Here is an 18721-nt window from a genome sequence, read left to right as displayed (position 1 = left end):
AGGAATTTAAGATAGAGAAAGGGACACGACAAGGCTGCCCGATTTCCCCATTGCTTTTTATTTCGGTCCTGGAGGTTTTGTTGAATATGATTAGAAGGGACCGTCTGATTAAAGGTATTCAGGTCGGAGCCAAACAATACAAACTGAAAGCTTTTGCAAATGAACTAGTTTTGACGTTACAGGAGCCAGAATCTAGTACGAAAAGAGTATTAGAATTGATTCAAGAATTTGGTCATGTGGCAGGATTTAAGTTGAACAAGTCAAAAACTAAAGTGCTTGAGAAAAATTTTACACCAATTGAGAAAGAGAGGTTTCAGAAGGAGACAGGTTTAACATTAGTTAAGAAAGTAAAATATCTGGGGGTTAATATAACTGCTATGAATTTAAATTTATTTAAAGACAACTATGAGAAATGTTGGGCAGAAGTGAAAAAAGATTTGGAAATATGGTCAAATTTGAAGCTTTCCTTGTTGGGTCGAATTGCAGCTATAAAGATGAATGTATTGCCAAAAATGTTATTTTTGTTTCAGTCATTGCAAATCTTGGACAGGATGGACTGTTTCAAGAAGTGGCAGAAAGATATTTCTAGATTTGTCTGGCAGGGCAAGAAGCCCAGAATAAAATTTAAAATACTAACTGATGAAAAGGAAAGAGGTGGATTTGCCCTGCCAGACCTTAAACTTTACTTTAAAAAAAAAAAAAAAATTATTCATTTTTCATTGCCAGACGATGACAGGGGAAAAACAAACAAACAACAACATAAAAAGAAAGAATGAGGTAACAGTCACACATCAAAAACAAACAAGACCATCAACCAAATCACAACCCCCAAACCAACCAACACACAAACATTACAAACAATTAACAATTGACTTCCCTCCATCTCGGTTTTGGGTTATATGTATATTAAATTCAATCTGCAGTTTTTCATTATAAAATATCTACGCGTCGCAAGAGTTATATTACACCTACTGCGATTTTTATATCTCTAGAATTTGTTTCTATATATGTTATAAATCTAGACCATTCATCAATAAACTTTCTCCCTTTTTGCTGTCTAATGTTCTGCGTCATTTTTGCCAACTCCATATACTCAAATAATTTGATTTGCCAATCCTTCACGGTCGGGATATTTGGGGTTTTCCAGTTTTGTGCTAATAAAATCCTGGCAGCTACAGTTGCATATTGAAATATTACATAGTCCTCCTTTTTAATCTCCTCTCCTATCATTCCCAAAAGGAAAGCTTCGGGCTTTTTGACAAAGGTGTATTTAAATATTTTCTTTAATTCATTATAAATGGAATCCCAAAATTTCTTAACTTCTTCACATTTCCACCACATGTGATAGAAGCTTCCCTCTTTAGATTTACATTTCCAACACCTACTGTCCCCGTTCTTGTACATTTTTTGTAGTTTCACGGGAGTAATGTACCAACGATACATCATCTTTTCCATATTTTCTCTAAGGGCAGTACAGGCTGTAAATTTCATTCCTTTAGTCCACAACTTCGTCCATTTTTCAAAATCCAAATTATATCCAATATCTATGGCCACTTTACCATAACTTCTTTGACCTCTTCATCCTTGGTGTCCCAATCTAACAGTTGAGTATACATTTTAGATAGCAGTTTAGTTTTACTTTCTATTATTTCTACCTGGAATTTAGATTTTTTCTCATTCATTCCAATCTTTCTGTCTTCCTTCCATAGTGCATTAATTTGGTGGTACTGCAACCAACCTGTCAGTCTACTCTTCAACTCTTCATAGGGTCTAATTTTCCATCCTCTTTCTGATCTTTCCAGTAAATCTTCATAGGTCAGTCTCTCACCTTCTATATTTATTTTTTTAACAGTTAATATATCGATAGGCGATAGCCACCAGGGGGTGTTTTTTTCCAGTAGTCTTTTGTTCTTTTCCCACACCTCTAAAAGTGCTCCTCTGATGATGTGGCTTGAGAAGCCTTTATGCACCTTTTCCTTATTCTGCCAAAGATAAGCATGCCATCCAAATCTTAAATCGAAGCCCTCTAGGTCTAACAGATCTGTGTTTTTTAAGGTGACCCATTCTTTGAGCCAACAAAGGCACGAGGCTTCATAATACAGTCTTAGATTTGGGACCGAGAAACCTCCTCTATCTTTTCTATCTGTTAATAATTTAAATCTAATTCTTGGTCTTTTACCTTGCCATATAAATTTGGATAAGATTTTTTGCCAATTTTTAAATATTGCACTTCCTCTAATCACTGGGACATTTTGGAATAAAAATAAGAGTTTCGGTAGTATGCACATCTTAATTGCAGCCATTCTGCCTGACCAGGAGAGTTTAATCCTGTTCCAAATGTCTAGTTCCTTTTGGATTTCCTTCCAGGTATTAGTGTAGTTATCAGCCATTAAGTTTATACTTTTCATCGTCAGCCATACTCCTAGATATTTTATCTTTTTTACTTCTTTAATTCCCGATTGATGGTATAACTGTCTCCTTAGATCTTCTCCCATGTTCTTAACCATCATTTTAGTTTTGTTTCTATTTAACTTAAAGCCTGCCACTTTCCCAAATTCCTCTAGAATTGTCAGAACTTTGTCCATGCTCTGTATGGGATCCTCAACTGAAATTACCGGGTTGTCTGCGTATGCTTTCAGTTTAAATTCTTTTACCCCAATTCTGATTCCTCTTATCTCTGATGTATCTCTTATCTTGTTTGCAATTACTTCTAATATCATTATAAATAGGAGTGGTGACAAAGGGCAGCCTTGTCTCGTGCCCTTGGAAATTTCGAATGTGTCAGATAGGTTGTTATTAATAATCAGTTTAGCTCTTTGCTTTGAATAAATTGCTTTGATTCCTTCCCAAAAAGCACCTTCAATTCCTGCAGTCTCCATACACTTTAATAAGAAACTCCAAGATACGTTATCAAATGCTTTTTCTGCATCGATGAAAATTAATGCTGCCGGGATTTCATTCTTCTTTTCCAGATATTCGATGATGTTTATATGCCTAACATTGTCTTTTAGATATCTATTGGGAAGGAATCCAGCTTGATCCGTGTTTATTGCCCTTTTTAAATAACTTTTAAATCTATTCGCCGTTATCTCAGCAAAAATTTTATAGTGGTTGTTAAGAAGTGATATCGGTCTGTAATATTTTACATTTAATTTGTCTGAGTCCGCTTTAGGTATCAGTGTTATGTGAGCATCCTTCCAGGAGTCTAGGATCTTCCCTCCTTGTAGAATATTATTCATTACCTCGCATAGTACTGGGGCTAAGTCTTCCTCGAGGACTTTGTAATATTTGGCCGATAGACCATCTGGGCCCGGTGCCTTCCCTAATTTCATTTTCTTTATTGCTTCCTGAACTTCCTCTACTGTTATGCAATTATTCAATTGTGTTTTCTCTTCCTCCGTTATAGTTGTTATTCTGCTATTTTCTAAATATTTTCCTATTTCTATTGTGTCTTCCTCTTCTTTCTGATAAAGTTTTTCGAAAAAAGCTAGAAAATTTTTCTTTATTTCATTTGGATCTTCTACAAACCTTTCTTCAACTTTTATCTTGTTAATTACACTTTGTTTTTTCCTTTTTCGTAGTTGCCAGGCCAGGAATTTCCCCGTTTTATTTGCTGATTCAAAGAGTTTTTGCCTCATTAATTTAATTCTCCATTCAACTTCTTGATTAATTAGCATTGAGTATTGTGATTGTAGAAATTTGGATGTTTGAATTATCTGCTCATCATTAGGGTTTATTAATTTTTTCTCACATTCTCTTAGTTTGATCAGAATTTCATCTTTCTTTTGTTCTCTTATCTTTTTTCTATAACTATTTTGTTGGATTAGAAAACCTCTTAGCACCGCCTTACTAGCGTCCCATACTATGTCGATATTTGTTTCTTTATTAAGGTTTAAGTCAAAAAAATCTTTTAAAGTTTTTTTTGCTTTCTCAATTACTTCCTCATTTCCAAATAGATATTCGTTCATTCTCCATCTATACACGCTCTGGACTCCAGAATTAATTTCCAGGAAAATTGAGTTGTGATCAGAAAGAGTTCTGGGGTGTATGTCACATTTTTCAACTCTTGCTACTAATTCCCTTGATAACCAAATCTGACCTATTCTACCCCAACTCTGATGCGGCTCTGAAAAATATGTAAATTGTTTTGTCAGTGGGTTTTTATGTCTCCAGATGTCTGTCAAATCTAAATTTTCTTCAATATTTTTGAATGTTTTTGGTAATTTTCCTTGGTTCAATTTTTTCTTTTTTGCACTTCTGTCTAACTCTGGTATTGGCACACCATTTAAATCACCTAATAGGATCAGTTTATGAGGCTCTAAATCCAATAAAATTTGTTCTAGTTTTTAAAAAAATTCTGCCTTATTCGTATTTGGGGCATAAACATTTACCACATTTAGTTTTTCTCCCTGATGATTGATCTGTATTCCCACAATTCTCTCTTCCTCAACTTTGCATATTAATTTGGGCTCCCCTTTTTCTTTTGCAAATATCACCACTCCTCTTTTTTTGTCTACATCTGAATTAATAAATTCCACCCCCAACTTCTTATTTATCAGGATATGTTTGTGTTTTTTAGCCACATGTGTTTCCTGACAGCATATCACATCAACATTCTTTTTCGTCAGGACCTTGAAGATTTTATTCCTTTTAGATTTATCATTTAGACCGTTAACATTCCAAGATAAGACTTTAATAGTCATGACCATATATGTTTATTTTTTCTTCGTGTTGCACTTATGAGTCAACTTATGATCTAATTTTCCTGTTCTTTGTAGTTTCTTCATTTTCTTCCTCTCCTTCTCCTCCCAAAGCTACCTCCTCCTCTTCTTCTTCCACTTCCTCCTCCTCTTCTTTCCCTCTCTCTCCCCTCTCCTTCCCCCTCTCTTTCCTTCTCTTCCTTTCCCTTTCCTCTGTAAGTCTCTCTCCCTCTTCTGCCCTTTCTTCTATCCTCCCAAGTTCTTTCTCATATCTTCTCAGCTTCTTGGGTGCTCATCAGTTTGAATCTCTTATCCTTGTAATAGAAGGTGACCCCCTCTGGGAATTCCCATCTATAAGATATGGCATTCCTTCTCAAGACACTTGCTATTTGTCTGTATCCATCCCTTTTGCGTAGAAGCCTGATTGGAATTTCTTTATAAATAAAAATAGGTCTTCCTTCAATTATTAGGTTTTTTTAATAGCTCAATTTTAGAATCATATTTTTCATCTCAATTGAATTGAAGACCACTAAACAGTCACCAGCCAGTTTTTTTGATTTTGCTTGCTGCATTTTCCCTCTAATTCTGAATGCCTTATCTATCCTATCGGCCACTTCCTCTTCTTCTACTTCTAACCATTTCGAGAGTTCTCTAATCATTTTTCCTCTCACATTTTCATTTGCCTCTTCGGGAACTCCTTTAAATTTTAAATTAAGCTGTTTCTGCCGCAATTCTACCATGGCTAGACTATCTGACAGTTGGTCTTGTCTATTGTTCCATTCTCTTATTTCCTCCTTTATTTTTTCTGTCTCTTTCTTTTGTTCCCTCAGTTCCTTTTGAGTTTTCCTATTTGTTTCTTCCATTGATTTTGACCTCATTGTCAAATCTTGAATTTTACTTGAGAGCTCTCCTACAGCCCCTTCTATTTTCTTATCTATCCTCTCCTGTACCTCTCCTAACTTATTTTCCATGTGTTCTTCCCTTTGTTTAAATTCCTCTTTTATCTTTAACCACAAGATATCTAAATCTTTGATTTCCTCCTGCCTGGATACTTTCCTTTCCCCAGGGGTCCCTGCTACCTTTTTCCCATTTCCCCCCGACATTTTAAGTTATTTTCTCAAAATTCTCGATTTTGTTCCCTACTCTCTCCCTTAAAGGGCGCGCAGTCTTTTCCTCCTACTCCTTTTAGGTCCTGTACCTTTCAATGTAGTTCCCCAGTATTTCAACCTTCCAATGCAGTCCCCCAGTATTTCAACCTGAGAAAGGGTCTTTGTCCCCAAGAATTGGGTCCAGCCTTATCAATTCTAACTAGTAAACATCATATATCTATAAACTGTATCTAAATTTCTTCTATGGGTCCACAAAGTGGTTGCTGTCACTGGAATTTCCAAATATACATAAATGAAAGGAGAAAGAAGGAAAGAGAAACAGAGGACGGGGGGGGGTAATGTTCTTAACTAGAGGACATGGTTATCAAATGCTCCTGTGGAAGAAGAATAAGTGTTAAGTAGTTCTGTACGATCCAAAACAGTTCTAAGCAGTTCTGGTGTTTTCTGCTACTTGCTAGCTCAATTCCACTAAATGCTTCCACAATGATTATGCCCCCAAGAGGTAAAGTCGTAATTTAGTTTATAAGAAAAATCAAATTATTTAAAAGTCATCCCAATTAAAGTTCCTTAGTTAAGTTCAAAGGCCTTGTATGGCTCCAAAGTCCATGCCCCTTTGCCAACTTCAAAAAAACAACAACAAACAACAACAACAACAACAACAACAACAACAAAACCAACCACAACAGCAACAAAAAACACTTAGAAGAGGGAAATTATTAAGTTGTGGTAAGAAAGGTGAATTCAAAGTGTTAAAGCTTAAAGCAAAAGGCTAATGTAGTATTCATTCTTCTCCACTGGGGACAGAATCTAGAACCTTCTCTCTCCTTCCAGACTCAATCTACGTCAGGATATCCCTTGCAGAACCAGTCTCTATCATTTCAGCAATTATGAAGAGATCCTCCGAGGAACAAGCTATAGCAAAATATATAGCAAACTATAGCAAAATAGCATGAACAAAGAGCGAGTATGATTTAAATATTCCCCATGTCCTTTAATCTACTCGGTTGCTCTATTCAGTTAGAGAGGGTTAAATGAGGTTTCCAAATACAAAGCAGCTGATACGTGAGGAGACGAAAGAATGGTCACTTCTTCGCTTAATATGCCGAGGTGGAAGTAGAGGAGTAATGCTGGTTTTAGTTTGAATGTTTCTTGGATATCTCTTTCCTTACTCCCTTGCTGCTCCTCCACGTATCTTGTACCAGCCCCTTCTAAAAATACACTCTTGCAATCAACCGAAAAGAAAGGGGGTGAGGTTTTCATACAATCGTCCTTTTCAGTCCCCTTAAAGCCTTATCAAGTCTTTTTACAGCTCTTTTTACAGCCTTCTGGCTGCTAATCACCATAAATGACTGAGTGCAGTTACTCTTTAACTTTTAACTTTCTAGCCCCAGGGTATTCAAAGTCTCTACTCAGTTCTTTGTAGGTTACTTTGTACTTTGCATTTTAATCTGCCACAGCGAGAAAAGAAAAGCTGTGGGCTTTAATTGTATTGTACTCATTCAAATAGGTGCTAAGTTACTTCCTTTCTCTTTCTTGCAACTTTGTTTCCTGCGCCATTTTCCCATCAACCGGGATGAAGTCCCTATTTTCAATCTTAAAGCATCCAAGAACCGCTTGGTCCAAACTTCCAGGTATTAAAGGATAAATCTTCCTCTTCACCAAGGGTTCTATTCTTATCTTTCTGGAGATCCGTCACGCTTCTTAGGGGAAGCTGCAGGCATGGCAACACAGGGTCGGTGCTCTCCCGCTTGCGTTTGCAGTCTCGCCGTCCTCAAGCTCTTCCAAGAAAGAAACCCGAGAAAACCACGAAACCGCACCTCCGCTGCCGGGTTGCCTATCCCTCAAGGGTTCCCCCCCTTGAGATTTCTGGGGGTGCGCTGTGCCTGGCGGCTCCCCCAAGCCCCTGTGCTGCAGGAAAACCCCTGACGAGGTTTTCCGTGCTTCCTCACTTTCCGCGGGTCAAACCGGAAGCCCAGACCTTAAACTTTACTATGAATCAGCAGCATTCTGCTGGTTGAAAGATTGGCTGCTGATGTTGGACAGAGGTAAAGAAAGATCTAGAAATATGGTCAAGGTTGAGACTCTCCTTGTTAGGCCGAATTGCTGTTATTAAGATGAATGTATTGCCTAGAATGTTGTTTTTATTCCAGACGTTGCAGATCTTGGACAAGATGGACTGTTTCAAGAAGTGGCAGAAAGATATATCTAAATTTGTCTGGCAGGGCAAAAAGCCCAGAATAAAATTTAAGATTTTAACTGATGCAAAGGATAGAGGGGGGTTTGCCTTAAGACTCCACTATGAATCGGCGGCTTTCTGCTGGCTGAAACAGTGGCTGCTTCTTGAGAATACAGACATTTTGGATCTGGAAGGGTTTGACAATAGATTTGGCTGGCATGCATATATATGGTATGATAGGGTAAAATTGCATAAAGGTTTCAAAAACCATATTGTTAGGAAAGCATTATATAATGTTTGGATGCGGTATAAAGATTTACTGGAAAGCAAAACTCCCAGGTGGCTGTCACCAATGGAAGCTAAAGAGGTGAAAAAACTTAATATGGAGTCTAAATGGCCAAAATACTGTGAAATCTTGGAACAAGATGGGGAAAAAGTTAAATTACAGAGTTATGAGAAATTAAAGTCCAAAGTACGAGATTGGTTGCACTACCTTCAGATAAATGAGATATTTAAACAGGACAGGAAAATAGGCTTCCAGATGGAGAGGTCAAAATTAGAAACAGAACTGCTAGAACCCAATACTAAGAATTTGTCGAGAATGTATAATCTGCTGTTGAAATGGAACACACAGGATGAAACGGTGAAATCAGCTATGATAAAATGGGCACAAGATATTGGTCATAACATTATGTTTGCTGACTGGGAACAGTTGTGGACCACCGGTACTAAATTTACGGCACTGCCTTAAGAGAAAACATTATGAAAATGATGTACAGGTGGTACATGACCCCAGTCAAGCTGGCAAAAATTTATCATCTGCCCAATAATAAATGTTGGAAATGTAATGAGACTGAAGGTACCTTTTACCACCTTTGGTGGACCTGCCTGAGGATAAAGGCTTTTTGGGAAATGATCTATAATGAAATCAAGAAGGTTCTTAAATGGACCTTCCCTAAAAAACCTGAGGCTTTTCTCCTGGGCATTGTCGGCCAATCGGTGAGAAGGAAGGACAGGACGTTTTTTATGTACGCGACCACAGCAGCAAGGATTCTTCTAGCAAAGTATTGGAAGACACAACAACTACCCACACTGGAAGAATGGCAGACGAAGGCAGACTACATGGGACTGGCGGAGATGACTGGCAGAATCCGTGACCAGGGGAAAGAGACAGTGGAAGAAGATTGGAAGAAATTCAAAGTATATCTTAGAACTTGTTGTAAAATTCAGGAATGTTAAATGTCAAGGGGTTGGGAAACAGAATTGCAGCTGTAATTAACAATTTTAGAAAAATTTAAAAGAAATTGAATTGAATAATTAGTTGACTGAGGAGTTGCTGAAGAAATATAAAACAAGGATGCAGAAAGGGGGAGGTATGGGGAAGTCCGGGAAGTAAGGTTTATGAAAAAACGGCTATGAAATTATACATGTTTATATGTTTGTATGTCTGTGTATTGTGTATTGTCTGTTTTTACTTTGTGTTTGGAAAATCAATAAAAAATTATTTTTTTTTAAAAAAAGAAAGATTTGCTGCTTCTTGAGAACACAGACATTTTGGACTTAGAAGGTTTCAACAATGTTTTTGGGTGGCATGCATATTTGTGGTACGACAAGGTTAAAGCACATAAAGCATTTAAAAACCATATTGTCAGGAAAGCATTGTTTAATGTCTGGATAAGATATAAAGACCTATTGGAAATTAAAACCCCAAGGTGGTTGTCACCAATGGAAGCAAAGGCTCAGAAAAAGCTCAATATGGAGGCCAATTGGCCGAAATATTGGGAAATTTTGGAACAAGATGGAGATAAATTGAAATTGCAGAGTTTTGAGAAATTAAAAGATAAAGTGTGAGACTGGCTACATTATTATCAAATAAGAGAGGCCTACAATTTGGATAAAAAAATTGGCTTCCAGGTGGAAAAACCAAAATTGGAAACAGAACTGTTAGATCCCAAAACTAAGATACTTTCAAGAATGTATAACTTGCTGTTAAAATGGAATACGCAGGATGAAACGGTTAAATCTGCTGTGATTAAATGGGCACAAGACGTTGGACATAACATTATGTTTGCTGACTGGGAACAGTTGGGGACCACCGGTATGAAATTTACGGCATGTAATGCCTTAAGAGAGAATATTATGAAAATGATATATAGGTGGTACATGACACCAGTCAAGCTTGCAAAAATATATCATTTGCCCGATAACAAATGTTGGAAATGTAAAGAAAATGAAGGTACATTCTTTCACCTTTGGTGGACGTGCCCAAAGATTAAGGCTTTCTGGGAGATGATATATAATGAAATGAAAAAGGTATTTAAATATACCTTCCTGAAGAAACCAGAGGCCTTTCTCCTGGGCATAGTCGGCCAATTGGTGCCAAAGAAGGACAGAACTTTATGTACGCAACAACAGCAGCAAGAATACTTATTGCAAAGTACTGGAAGACACAAGATCTACCCACCCTGGAAGAATGGCAGATGAAGGTGATGGACTACATGGAATTGGCGGAAATGACTGGCAGAATCCGAGACCTGGGAGAAGAGTTGGTGGAAGAAGATTGGAAGAAATTTAAAGACTATCTGCAGAAACACTGTAAAATTAATGAATGTTAAAATGATGTTGGATTGAAAATAAGTGGTATTAGCAACAAAGTTAATAAGAATATGCAAAAATGAATTGATAATGGATGAAAACATAGAGTTATAAAATGTGAAGATATAGAGTTAAGGTAAATGAAAGAGGGTAAGGATTTGCTGACCTGATTATGTAAATGGGAATACAAAAAGGGGAGGTGTGAGGAGGTCAAAGAAACAAGCAAAGGAGTTTAAAGTTATGAAAAACGGATTTGTTTTTAACTTTTTCTTATTTTTTCTTTGTCTTTTGTATGTTGTATTTTTTATTTTTATTTTTTTTCTTTTCATGTATTTTTTGTTTTTTTATGTATTTTCCTTTTCCATGTGTTTTTGTATTCATGCTTTAAAACTTTAATAAATTTTTCTTTAAAAAAGAAAAGAATGTTTCTCCCAAACTGCAAGTATGCCACAAGTAATGTAGTACAAAATGCAACGTGTTATTTTTTATGTGATATCCTATGTCCAGCTATGTGCACTGCTACACTTGCAAATAGCCTTAAGAGGCCTGGCATGCAAGTCTCTTAAGATTTACACGAAGGTATATAAATGTACCAAGCAAACACATATATTTTATGGGGGGGCAAAGACCCCTAGGAATTTAAGAGTGGCTGTATACCCTAAACCCACAAGTCTCAGAATGCTTAGAACATAAAAACACAACATAAAAACCCAAAACATCACGTGTTAAAATAGCATTAGATGTCAATAAGAAAAAAGGCCTGGTTAAAAAGGTGCGGATTTGCCTGGCTCCTAAAGCTGTATAATGACTATTCCGACCTTTGAATGGATTCTTTGGTGGGAAGTGAGTTTAGAGCTAACAGTGAAGCTCTTTCCACATTCCACACACTGATAGGGTTTCTCCCCTGTATGAATTCTCTGATGCTGAGTGAGACAGGAGCTCCGACTGAAGCGCTTTCCACATTCCACACACTGATAGGGTTTCTCCCCTGTATGAATTCTTTGATGGGAAGTGAGAGCGGAGCTCTGACTGAAGCTCTTTCCACATTCCACACACTGATACGGTTTCTCCCCTGTATGAATTCTCTGATGCTGAGTGAGATTGGAGCTGTTCCTGAAGGTCTTTCCACATTCCATACACCGATAATATATCCCCCCTGTATGAATTATTTGATGGGAAGTGAGACAGGAGCTCCGACTGAAGCGCTTTCCACATTCCACACACTGATGGGGTTTCTCTCCTGTATGAATTCTTCGATGGGAAGTGAGATGGGAGCTCTGACTGAAGCTTGTTCCACATTCCACACACTGATAGGGTTTCTCTCCTGTATGAATTCTCTGATGCTGAGTGAGATTGGAGCTCCGACTGAAGCGCTTTCCACATTCCACACACTGATAGGGTTTCTCCCCTGTATGAATTCTTTGATGGGAAGTGAGAGAGGAGCTATGAGTGAAGCTCTTACCACATCCCATGCACTGATAGAGTTTCTTTTCAATGAGATTTTGTTGATGGGAAGTGGAATTGGAGCTCTGACTGCAGCTTTCTCCATACTCCAAATTTTTTTGTGGCTTCTCCTCTCTGGGGATTTTTTCGTGGTCACCTTTGTTCTCGATTTCCAATTCATCACAATCTGCATTGGGGACAAAAAGGGATTTGAGCCTCAGGAACAAATGGAGAAGAACTGAAGGGAGTTGCGTGTGTGTTCATTACCTGTGTTGTTTGTTTAATATGAGATTCGGATGAGTTGTTGAATGTTGCCTTGTTTATATAAAGCAGTGGTCAAAATTGTGAAAGACTTTTGGAAAAAAGTGTATTTCAGAGTTTTTATGGCTTATAACACCACTTCATTTGGAATAATGTCATAAAATTATATATCAATGGAAAGATAATTCGATCAAGAATGCAATCAAGAATGCAATCCAAGAAAGTTTGTTCAATTACCCGTATTCTATCAAACGTTATAACCAAATAACCAGAAAAAGGAAGCACAACTTGCTTTGGTTGACTTTTGTCAGTGTGTTTTGTGATTGCTATCAAGTTGGTTGGTTTTTTGTGTTCTTTCATTTAGTGAGGGTGTAAGACATAATAAAATTATAGAAATGGCACAAGGAGTTGAGTGGTCCCCAGAAAGTGATGTAAGATTGTACTATTAAGTGAGCAAGGCTACAGTTATGAAGAAATTAGAAGAGAGATTGGGGAAAACTTAACCAAAGTTGGCCTTTCTATATTTTTGAAGAGGTATAAGGAGACTCAGTCACTACAAAAGTGACCCTGGACGAGTGGAGAGACTGTGCCTACATGACAGAAGAAAATCATCTGGGTGAGTACAAGATGACATGGCACAATGTAATGGGAAATTGAGTGCAAGGACTGGTCTAAATGTTAGAATTCTAAGAAAAAGCCATTGTTATCTCTCAAGCAAAGGTTGAAAAGATGAAACCCATGTTAACTGGACAGTGGAACAATGGGGCGGTGTTATTTGGAGCGATGAGACCCAAATCTCCTTGCTTGGTAGTGATGGCATGAAATACCCGAGGAGAAGAATCAGGTAACATTTACATCCTATTTGCATTACACTGACCGTGAAACACCCAGACAGTGTGATGATCTGGGGTTGTATCGCAGCAAAAGGTGTGGGCAGAATTTGTGTCATTAATGGGAATCTAAAAGCGGAAAAATGCATAAACGAAATATGTGAGCCCAAACTGAAGTGTTCCGCAGGTGATCATTTCCCAGATACCGAAGCATTTATATATTTTCAACAGGATTCAGCTCTATGTCATGTTGCTGCTGTGTGCCAAAGGAGCATTATCATTCAAGATAATCCTATTCCACTGCTGGAATGGCCTGGGAATAGCCCACACTTTAACCCAATCAGAAATCTTTGGAACCGACTAAAGAAACTTGTTAATAAGAGGCAACCCAGCAATAAAGCCCAATTAACAGAGGCAATAATTCAGTCTTGGTTTCACATTATTACAGCTGCAGAACTAAAGACTTGGTTCACTTCATGGGAAGATGTTGTAAGGCCGTAATGAACGCTAAAGGTTACCAATGGTTACCAAAGGTTTCACGGTTTTTCTTTATGACTGCTGTTCTAATAAATACTCCTTCATAAAATTCATCGCATTACATTCAACATTAAATTATCTTTCCATTGCTATATAATTTTATGGTATTACTCCATACAAAAGTGGTGTTAGGAGCCATCAAACCTCAGAAATACACTTTTTCACAGAAGGTTTCCACAATTTCGGCCACTAGGAGAAGTTGTTCATTTTAAAGTTAATGTTCTTTTATATGGAATCAGATTATTATTATTATTAATGTTTCATGTTTATATGTGTGTTGGAAGCTGCCCAGAGTGGCTGGGGCAACCCAGCCTGATGGGCAGGGTATAAATATAAATTATTATTATTACTACAGTGGTACCTTGATTTAAGAATAGTCCTGTTCCGGAAAGTTTGTAAACCGAGGTACCACTGTATCATCATCATCATCATCATCACCACCACCACTGCTACTTTTCCTGAGATTCAATAAGTCTAGCTCTTCTCTGGGATGAATTTTGTTTGGGCCAGTCATGGCATCCCCTCCATCTCCAATGTCAGTCATCTCTTTGGTCAACCCAAGACTGACAGGAGCAAAAACAGAAAACCTGAAGCTACTTATCTTTCCTAACAATTCTGAAGCTGACATTGAAGATGGCCTGGGCAGTTGAGACCAGCCCAATCGTGGTAGAAAAAGGAATAATTTGAGGAAGATTGCTAAAAAAACACACTGTAAGTTACTCTTTATTGTGGGGGTGTTAGGTTCCCAGGTGTTATAGGGGTCATTATTGAGATCTGTGAAAATATATGAGGTTGGTCACATCGAGGTATTTTTTGAATTTCCAGGCAGATATGACGATGCATGTGGAGGAGCGGAGACGCGAACCCGGTTCCCCAGATTACGAGACTACCGCTCTTAACCACTACACCACACAGGGAGCCTTACCAAGAGAGGCCACGATCCCACGATTCTCCTCCATGACGTCCTTATGCAGAGCTCTCTGGTCAGGATCCAGCAACGCCCACTCCTCCTCCGTGAAATGAACAACGACATCTTCAAAGCACACTGGGCCCTAAAAGAAAAAGGGAAATGTCCTCCTCTGAGACAGAAATATGATCTGCTACACAATGCTCTGTTGTTTCCTTCCTGTAAATTGCGGTGTTGTTTCAATAGGATTGCTTTGCTGCACATTTTATTTATGGATGCTTATTTTATTCTGCATTTTAATTATGGGTATTCGTCTTTGTTCAAATAGGTTGTACTCCACCTTGTGTTATTCAAGTCATTCTGCCTAGGCAAGCATTCCCGTTTCCCCAATGGAAGGATCCACATTCTCTTCTCCTCGTGAGCTCTTCTGGGGAGTTCCCTCCCAATGCCCTAGAGCCAAATTCAAGGGATTCATGGAGGAATGGGGAGGGGGAGGAATGGGAGGCAGGCCCCATTTTGCATCCGATGGGGCTGGTTAGGTGAATCCAGGCCACTATTTGTTCTGATTTGTCCACTGCTTAGAAAACAATTTTAGCATTCAGTGATCAAAATAAGCCTATTTTGAATGGCCATCTGTCTTGGATGATCTAGCAGAGATTCCTGCATTGCAGACTCTGAGAGACAAGCAGGGAGGGTGGCTTCTGGCAAAAGGAGAGGGAGCCACCGGTGGCTCCTCCTTCTCCTGACTCAAAACAGCCTCTCGACCTTCCTCTCCCACTTGCCTCCTTCCTCTTCTGCCTCTGATTCTGCACTGCATTCTGCCACAGAGTCTCCCAGCTCACTAAGCGCTGTTTCCCCTTCAGCTTCTGACACCTCCTCTTCCCAGCCTTCTCCCTCTTCCCCCTCTGACCACCCATCCTTCTTCTACCTCCACTTCTTGGGCTCTCAGCAATCTCAGCAATCTTCCTTCCTGGTTCCCCAGGTGCATCCTCCCACCATTCCTCTGTCCCCAACCAGTCCATGACATTGCTCCATCCCTCGGTCTCTGTCGCCACAAGGCAGCTTCCCCTGACCTGATCTGGTTCCACAGCTGCTGCTTCCCTTCTGCCCCCATGAAAAGGCGGATCAGGAGGTCTTGCCGGCATCCTTCTGCCATCTGCAAGAGAAAAAAGGTAAACAGGACGCCAGGAGTGCCTGCTTCTCTCACAGGTGAAACAGGGCATCTCTTACTACAGATGGGCTTTGGAGAAATCCTTACCTACTGAGAGTATTTGGACGTTTGTGCCCATTTCATATGTTAGTTGTGCAGAAATACATCTCCCCTCCTCTGGACCCTTGTTCCCAACTGTCTCCTCACAAAACAAGATGAAAACAACTCACAGATGAGTTGGAAAACCAACAGAATGACACCAAACGGAGAAAAACCACCTTCCTCCTTACCCAGTGGCCTCTCTCTGGTGTCCAACGGAGGCCTCTCTGCCTCACAGGAATCCAGGTCCATTTCTGCAAAGAGATCCTTTCCCTGAAAAAAACCACAATGATTCAAACCAGAGAATGGGGAGAAATATTAGAAAGAGAATGACAAAGACTTGAAGGGTGTGAGATCTCATTCCATGGATGCTTTCCCAGAAATAGGATGGGCCATCAGCAGACCATTATGGGATGTTCTCTGTCCTGTTTGGAGCCCCTTGGGAGTATCCAGAGGAAAGTCTCTCTCACCTGCTTTCTCTCCTCTGCCTGACTCAGGAGGAAACCTTCGGCCAGGGCCACCGCCTGGGAACTGGTCTCCGCTCCGCATTCCCTCACCCAGCTCTCCATCTCCGGGGGAAGGACAGCCAGGAACTGCTCCAAGATCACCAGGTCCAGCATCTCAGCTTTCGTGTGCCTTTCTGGCTTCAGCCACTGGTGGCAAAAGTGGTAGAGTCGGCTGCAAACCTCTCGGGGTCCTTTGGCCTCCTGGCAGCAGAACTGCCTCAACTGCTGGCTCTGCACCTCTGAGCGGAGGGTGTCCACCTTACCATGGATCTTCTGCACTGGGTTTTCCCAGAATCCCCCACTGCTCCCAGTTTGGTTGGCATGGCCTCTTCCTGCCTGAGGGCCAGCTGAATCTTGCTCATCCATCTGTGATCTCAGGAAGCCTCTGAGAGATCGGAAGGAACCCTTTGGTCTTCTGTCAAGTTCTGCCTGTCTAAATGAGAAGCTCTAGCAAATCCTACAAAGCAAATACATTGTTCTGTTACAGAATTTGCAGGACAGGAGGGGAAATGGTTCCCTGAGCAAGCATGACTGCACCACATCCCAGATCATGAGCTAGCTTTTTGAAAGAGAAGAAACAAGTCTCTAGCCTTCTAGCAATGCAAAATGTGGAGGCAACTGAAGGGATTTCTGAGAGATGAATCAATCTCGTTTCTCCATCCTTCCAGTCAATTGATGACGTCGGAACCTACTGACAAAGGAGTCGTTTCTATCTTGTGAATAATGGATGCTTGGTTCTAGTGGGGGTCCTCAGGAGTTGCCCCCACACCTACACCCACTGCGCTGCTTTTGTCTCCTTTTCTTGCACTTGGACTCTCTGCCACTCTCAGAAGACTTCTGGGGCGGGGTCCCTTTTTCTTTGCTCTGAGGGCCAGGTATGTATCTGGCCAACCCCCTGAGGGCCAAGTGGGCAGGGCCAAAGACATCTCCCTTGAAATTTAGGCGGGTAATTAATTATTATTGTTACTATTATTATTATTATTCTGTTAGATAGCTTAACACACACACAGCCATTCATGCCAAGGTCCCAGGAGGCTCAGTGAGTAGCAGCGCCCATTTCCGGCTGCTTTGCCAGCAACAATCCCTTTGGGACAGAGAGGACGTGGTCCTGGGATGCCCTGCTCTGGGTGCGAGGGGATTGCTGCAGTGGCCTCCGTGGGGGGCTGCCCTGGGAGACGACTGGGGAAACTGGTCTGCAATGCAGCAGCCAGACTAGGGGCTGGGATCCCTCTCTTTGTTCCTGGCCTTTCTCTCCCACCTTAACTTCCTTCCTCCCTCCTCGTGGGGTTTTTTGGGGGGTGCTAGTTCACCTCCTAGTCCAGCTTTGGAAAACCATTTGCACATGTTTCCTCTGTTGTGCAATGAGGCTGAGCGATGTCACACAGAGTTAAAGTCCCAGGGACTCCTTTGTTTAAATAAGGGAGATTTCGTGGGAGTCAGGGATCCTCTGACCTCCAGGAAGGAGAGCGTTGCAGACCTGGCCCCTCCCTGGCAGGACCCTCTCCTCCCTGGCTTGGGGTCCCCCCCCCACATGAGCAGATCCGGCCCCCCAGGCATCCTCCCCTGCTGCAGCCCTGCCCCCCCCCCGTCTCCCCACTGCACCCTCTGGGGGGGGAGAGAGAGGAGACTCACCAGATCCCAGGAGGGGACAGCGAGGCAGCCCTTGCAGGAGAGACCCCAAAGCAAGGAAAGGACTGGGGAGGGAGGGGCCTTGGCTCTGGAGGACCTGGCCCCCCCTTGCTTCCTGGCCTCTCTAGGAAGGCAGCTCACTTCCCTTTAACCCTTGCAATGCCGAGTCCTTCCAGCTCCGCCCTCTCCCGCTTGGCAGAACCTCAGATTTCTATTATTTTTTATGGATTTAGGGGGGCAGCTGCCCCCCTGGCTACGCCAATACTTAGATATCCTTTTGGGGGTGAAACCAGAGGAAGAGCTTGCAGGGAAAAGGGCTTTGCAGGCGGCAAGGAAGCTCCTCCTAGAATTCCGGAGTGGAGAGATAGGAGGGGATCCCAGGGTCATCTAGTCCAACCCCCAGCAATGCAGGAATCTCAGCTAAAGCATCCATGGCAGATGGCCGTCCGATCTCTGCTGAGAAACCTCCAAGGAAGGAGAGTCCACCACCTCCCAAGGGAGACCTTTCCCCAACTGCTCTTAGATGTCCCTCAAGGCAGCGGGTCCTGAGTTCTAGCCCTGCTGAAACAATCGCACTGGCTGCCAAGCAGGAACCAAGTAAATTTCAAAATAAATTAATCCTATTCTCATCATAAATGAGTAATACTTTCTCATGCATGCTTTTTATGCTAATATACAAAAGTATGCCATTTCCCTTTCCAGAAATGCTTAATTGCCAATTCAATGAACTGAAAATGGATGGTTGCTGTTATGTTTGGGGAAGCTTTTAATATTTGATG

At 40.7% G+C, this 18721-nt stretch overlaps 1 long non-coding RNA gene across 1 annotated transcript; it reads right to left on the bottom strand.

The window, feature by feature from the left end:
* Window positions 1–705: 705 nt before the first annotated feature.
* Window positions 706–11359, bottom strand: LOC310705445. Its single transcript, XR_014525289.1, has 2 exons — window positions 6159–11359; window positions 706–6004 (listed from the first exon to the last, which is right to left on the bottom strand). It is a non-coding gene; the product is annotated as an uncharacterized lncRNA (long non-coding RNA).
* Between the last annotated feature and the right edge of the window lie 7362 nt (window positions 11360–18721).

Source organism: Podarcis liolepis, assembly GCF_965112155.1.
Source record: "Podarcis liolepis genome assembly, chromosome: 4".
Taxonomy (NCBI): domain Eukaryota; kingdom Metazoa; phylum Chordata; class Lepidosauria; order Squamata; family Lacertidae; genus Podarcis; species Podarcis liolepis.
Note: the sequence above shows the minus strand (reverse complement) of the source record. Positions and strands in the feature narration are given on the sequence as shown.